Source organism: Cupressus sempervirens, chromosome 4 (assembly GCF_028749045.1).
Source record: "Cupressus sempervirens isolate cs-2001-9-10 chromosome 4, ASM2874904v1, whole genome shotgun sequence".
Classification (NCBI taxonomy): domain Eukaryota; kingdom Viridiplantae; phylum Streptophyta; class Pinopsida; order Cupressales; family Cupressaceae; genus Cupressus; species Cupressus sempervirens.
In genome coordinates this window covers 114389763-114396573 of record NC_143121.1, presented here as the reverse complement: position 1 = coordinate 114396573, position 6811 = coordinate 114389763, and positions in this window count along the sequence as shown.

Sequence of the window (6811 nt, the reverse complement as noted above, 5' to 3'; positions counted from 1 at the left end):
CATGATAGAAAAGTTATGAAATTTTGCATAAGATATATACAAAACTTTCAAAAACTATTCTATTGGATAGTGTAGAATCATTCTTTTGGATCAACTCTAACCCTTATTGTGTCAAGTATTGCCTTGTGATCAGATTTGTGAACTTTCCATAAACACTTGTCATGAGGTCTACCATGGTATTTTATCAACTAAATATTTTTTGCAATAAGGATAGATAAATGAAGAATATTTCTATGTGTCTCAAAATCCTCAAATAAACAAGTGTTAAAATTCCTAATAGGGTACCTACATTTGATTAAACCTTATAAGTCAATGTCATAATAATCATAAAATCACTTTAACCTCAATGTTAATCAAACTAGACACAATAATATTATTTTCTAAGTCAAGTGTTGGTAGCAACAACAGATCCTATAGGGTACCCAATACCCTCGTCATCAATGACTATAGTTGTCAATTTATTTTTTGGCTCAATACAATGACAAAAAAATAATTTGTTCCTTCTTCATTATCCTCATTTGCAATAACTACATATAAATGACTTGCATTTAATTCACAAGGATATATTAATACCAAAAGCAATCTAGAGTGCAATTTTAAAGAAGCATTTTAAATTGACAAATTACCTAGCTCAACTAAGTCAGATACATGGTCCCAATCTATTGATACTTCAATCTGGTTCAATTGTAATGCTCTAGGGATTTCATATGAATCAAGAGGTTGCAAAGGTTTACAAGACCAATTGTCAACCCACTGTCTTGATTCATATTTTTCCCATAAAAAATGCCTACATGCGAAGCAAAAGCACATGAGCTATCTAGTATAACTTGCTAATGATAATGCATTTGAAATTCTAATAGAATGGATTTCACTTTATCATTTACGAGTACAACAATCTTGCAATTTTTCAATGTTTGGTTTCACTTGTCAACCAAAAATATCTAGAAACCAAAGATTTATCTACATTACCTTGTACCACAGTAAAGTTACACCATTGCACTATTTATTTTGCATCTTCTATTAGTATGCCACCTTCATACTCCAATTCCTCTCTAGCAAGTGCTCTTTTCACACATGCTCCTACACCATCATGCTCTCCCTTTCCATTCCCTCCCTTGGTGAAGTTCTAAAAATGTTGGACACCACTTGTGATGTGCATCCTAGTCAACAAGTAGAACATCCTTGCATTCTTGAATTGTGGTGTACAATTGTCTGGCCATATTATGTGTTGATTGTAGAAAATATCTCTTTCTCTCAAACTATCATAGAATTTTCTAAAATAACTTTGCACAAACTCTAATTAATGAGTTCAATCATCACTAAGGTAGAAGTGATACTCTCTTATAACCTATTTATCCCCCTCTCTACTATAATGTGCTTGAATGAATGCAATGTGAGAAAAAATTGAGACTTGTGTAGAGTGGTAGTACATAGGTTGTACTTCATTTAGAAGATTTAGTGTATAATTTTCAACAAAATCAACAATGGAGGCAATTGTGTCCAAGGGAAAATTGTCCTTATATATCTAAAATTTCTCATCTAACCATATAGCTCTATGTGTATGACCTATGTACTCATATGCTAGTTTCTCTTGAAATAATTTCATAAAATCAGCTACACATATATCATTTTTCACTATCTCACACCTCTTTAATTATTTTCCATCTTTAACATCATATGTAATTTATGTGTACTTTGTAAGAGAAACTATTTTTTGACCAATTTCATGTGTGTTATCTACATGTGAGCATGTTTTCAACTTTTATAAATCAACAAATTTATCACAAGAACCTTTCAAACACATTTCTTTATAATAAATGTTGCAAGCATCTCATGTGCATAGTATACTTGTAATAAACTCTCTTGATAACTTTGGAGGTTCTTTTAGACCACATTCCTACAAAACATCATTAGTGTACAAAGTTCTACATATATAGCAATAAATATCATAATGTGTGGAGAATTCAACATGGACTCTACAACATGTGGTGCATATATGATTAACCTTAACATAAAATAGTTTTGTCGCCTCAGAAAACCTTTGGCTGATTCTAATTTGAGCATAACTTTGAAAAACAAATTCCTAAAATTGTGTTTGAGTCATATCTTAAAAGAGTTTTGGATGTGGGTCATGATTTTTACTCCCTATCCACCTTTTGACAACATCCTTTTAGCTTTATGAAACCCTCATATTTTTAGACCAAAACTTTTCAATTAATGTTCTCAGTACATCAACAAAAACCTTGTCCTTGAGTGAGAGTCTACTCAAGAATGGAAAAAGTTGATCATCTCCATTAGGATCCTCAATTTTATGTCACCTCTCCAAGGCTTTGCATAGTGTTGTTCTACTTATCTTTGAGGTTTTTCTTGTTCTACTTATTATGTGAGATTCATTTCCTTTCCCACTATGGTTGATGTGAGGACACATCACCTAACATTAACATCCTTAGAACGTGATTTTGAACCAATGGTTTGATATACATCGAAAAGGTCTCTCACAATGGTTTTTTCGCTACTATTTTCAAATGATCTTAACCCCAAAATTCTCATTGTCTCTCTAAATTTCAAATTTTTAATCATCAACAACTACTTGACATCTTCCACTTACATTTAATTTTTCAAAATAGTTATTCCATATCTGATCAACAAGTCATCTACAATTTCTTTCCAACATTTTATCATTCATTGGCCTCAAAATATTTTCATCAATATGAATTAAAAACTTTGGCTTTCTACAAATTATTGTAGGAGGAGTATAAAATGGTGCATTGCATATATTAGGTACATTAGGTGAATTACATGCATCACATAATTTAGGTCCATAGGGGTGAATATGTTTCATTATGAAATTTAGGTGCAAGAGGTGAAATAGGTGCATGCTTTTGAATCTCATTTGCTACATTAGGTGCATTAAGTTTAATTGGTGTGTTATCTTGAATCTCTTTTTCTACTTTAGGTGATTTAATTTCAATTACTGTGTGGTCTTGAAATTCATTAGGTGCATTCATCATTTCAATATCAATTGATACATTCTCACCACTCACCTTGTGTGTGTCTCCTCATATGCTCCATTTGTTTTTTTTTTTGTTGTTTCTTGTCCCTCAGTTGATCTTCTCTTATTCTTTCCCATTGTTCATAACCTACAAAATAACAACAAAATTGCACGAATATAAACTCAAAAAATAATTCAATTCAATCATTTTCTATAAAGATGAAGTTATAATGATTATAAAAACATGAACAAGACACCCAAAAATATGAAGTTTTGATCATTTGAATGCAGAAAGTACATAAAAATGTGTACATGTAGCAAAACATGCTATGAGACAATAGTAGGACCTTGTAGTTGTAGACACCTAAATTTGATTACATTCCTTTGGTAATCCTATTTAGTTATCTATAAAGGCATCATTAATTAAATTCCTATTTAATTAATCCTTTTCCATCCCCTGGCTAATTAATTTAATTAATCATCTATAGTCCTAAATTGATAAATTAAATAACCTATTATTTATCAATTAAATCCTATTCTTCTATCTAAATCCAAAATCCCCATTTATTAAATAAACCTATTTGATAAATAAAACCCTCAAATCTAATAACCATTAACCTCTCCTAAATCCCTTTTTTAGCCTAATCCACCCCATCCACCCATACTAACTAAGCTTAGTCACTAACTCACCCACCCTCATGAATGCCATCCACTTGCAAATCTCTAACATCCCTAATCTTATCCTAAACCCAAGCCTAATCCACTCCCTAATGTTGTCACATTCCCTAAACAAGCTTAAGACTTTCTTAAGCCAAGGAAAGTCAACAATCTCAACTCCCTCCAAAATATCCCAACCACCCAACAAAGAATGCTCTTACAAAAGCCATAAAGACTCTTACAAGCCATAATGAAGGGTCTTTATGAAGATATTATCCTTTGAGCCTCCTTTGTTGACTCATCATTCCCCTTCTCTCCATCCACTCACCTTGTGACATGTGTCACTCCCTGATTGGTGCTAAACAAGCACAATCCATGTGCTCCCTTTTGAGTGCATCCTAGCCCTCCTTAAGCTTTCATCTTTCCTTCCATATTAACCTTCCATCTCTCAAGCCCTTAGCCTATAAATTGAATCCCCTCCCAAGCCATTTCATCACAATCTTGGAGCTAAAGTTATAATGCCCTTTTGAGAGCCAAAAAGCCATCAACCATACCCTTATGATGCCAAATTGAGAGCTCACAAAGCTACCAATTTGCCATTTTTCATCTCCATTGAAGCTAGTTTTTGGGAACCTTGAGCATACATCCCAATCTTTAGACCCATCTACCAAGTAAAGAGCTAAATCCCATTGGGAGAGTCCATTCATTTGGCTCACATTTCCAATTGGGGTTTCCTCTTTAGTCTCTCATTTATGTTATGGTTTATATGCTAGTTAATGCTTTTATTTTTGAATAGATTAGTATTACTTGCTAACATATTTCTCATATACATTTTGGCACGCCCGGTGGGACCCCACTATGGGTCATTTAATCTTCTATTTCTATCTATATATTGTTTTTTGCTAATAATCTAATGTTTCTTGTCATTTGAGTGAGTTGTAGGGTTTAATCTTGTTCTTGCAGGTTAAAGGAAGCATTAGGGAGAAAAAATGAAGCTTCAAAAATCAAATTTCAAAATTTTTCTAAAAAAAATCCGCGTTTTTTAAACCAAATTTCTGGCAGTGTCGTCTCTGCAGATCGGCATCTCCGACTGGTCGACTGTCGTCTCCGAATCTAAAACTGTCGTCTCTGAAGTGAATTTTTTCGTCTGCACAAATCAGTGTCTCTGCATTTTAGCATCTTCGCCTGGCTTTAATCATCATCTTTGCCTCTAACCATCATTTCCACCTAGCAATTTTCTCATTCAAAATCCACTCTGTCGTCTTCGCTGCCACCATCAGTCAAACTGTCCTCTCTACTGCCACCAGCAAATAAACTGTCGTCTCTGCAACCTAGACTGTTGTCTCTGCCATCGCCAACTTAATCTGTCGTTTGCACCTCTTCCTCTACCATCTTTGTAGATTAGCGTCTCCACTGATCGGTGTTTGTGCCTGATGAACTATTGTCTTCGCCTGTCACTGTTGCACTTTTGCTTTAAAATCTTTATTTCTGCACTTAGTAGTTTTTTTTTTTTTTTTAAGTATAAATCAAAATTTGAGTTTTAGTGGTTCCGTAGGATTTAGACCATTTTAAGCATTTTTACGCATAGGAAAAACAACAAAAAAAGTTTTAAAAAAATTTCCCATAGTTAAGCTTTCCTTTTTTTGAAGATTTTGGTGACTAATCAATTTTTTTTTTGTCTTATTGCAGGTTGGAGCAACTTTTTGGGTGACTAATCATGTTTTTTTAGGTTTTTCATGGAATGAACTTGAATGGTTAAACACATTTTCTATTGAATGAATGTTGCTAAAAAACACACTCTTGAATGCCATGGGTTAAAATCAAATTTTTCTTGAATGCATGATTAAAACAACAAATCCAATCTTGAATGCCAAGGATCAATTAACCATTGCAATATCAAACACTTCATTTGGAGCTTCTAAAATTGAACAAAACAAATCTCTTTTCCACATGCAATCTAGGTAAAGTTTGATTTTTGGACATTTAAGAAACTTTGTTAAGTTAAAATACAAATTTGCAAAAATCAATTTGAGTAGTTCCTTGGACTCACCTCTTTTCTAATCACCCATCAATTCAACCATTGGTTGCAATCTCAGCGCCATTTATGGGGATGGGTCTACTTGAAAAAGGTGTTAAATGTTCCACAATCTAACTCACTCACTTGGTCTTTGAACATTTGCTTTAACTTTATCAAAATTCTTAAATGATCAAAACTCTAGATTAAATCAATCACACTTCAAGTTTGGGCACTAAAATCGAACAACTATTGACGTGGAGGGACTCCGGGTGCGCGCTTGACAAATTGAGTCTCACACATCTTTTCTTTGGGCTTTAAAACAAACTCACACTCAATCTTGAATGCCTTAAAGAAAATTAATCAATACTTGACGTGGAGGGCCTTCGAGCGCGTGAGTTTGCTTTTGTTGACCCTAACTCTTCTTCTTGTTTGCATTCTTTGATTGATTTACTTTTGTTGGCACTTCAAGTTGGAATTGAACATTGTCTCTTAAACATGAGTGCTCACAAAGTCTAGATTAGCACACATAAGAGTTAGTTGGTAAAAGAACAAGCATGTTTTTTAGCCCAAGGTCATCCAAGTCTTCTCTCTCCTTGTCGTCTTTCGAGGCCATCTTGGGTGCATAAGATTAGGATCCAAAACCTTGTTTCTTTTTAGGATGCCTGCTTGGAGATTTCATCACCCCTTGGGACGACCTCAACTCCAGCGTTCCGGCGGAGTATAAGAACCGGGAGGTGAATCGAAAGACACCTCTCTTGGGATCAATATTTTGTCACTCGGGCTAAGCCTCAAGGAACTTTATACCCTTGAGAAATGAAAGAGGAGAAGTGGGTTACCGCTCCTCTCAACTGTGTGACATCTTTTTGGTTTCATCTACCAATTTGGGCCTCACATACTTTGGGTATATCGAGGACTCCCTAGCTAAACCAACTATCAGCCTTGTAGACAACCATCTAGGATGTTAATGTGTTTGAAGTGACTGATCGAAACATTTGTAGAACACACACACTCCTTGGTGCAAGTATCACATTCTTGGAATCAAAACTGCTATCTGGTTGTTTCTATCTATTGTTTGGTCTTTTACTTATTGAATGCATGTTTGCCAAACTTGGTCAATCCTAGCTTAGGGCACACTTAGCGTAGTC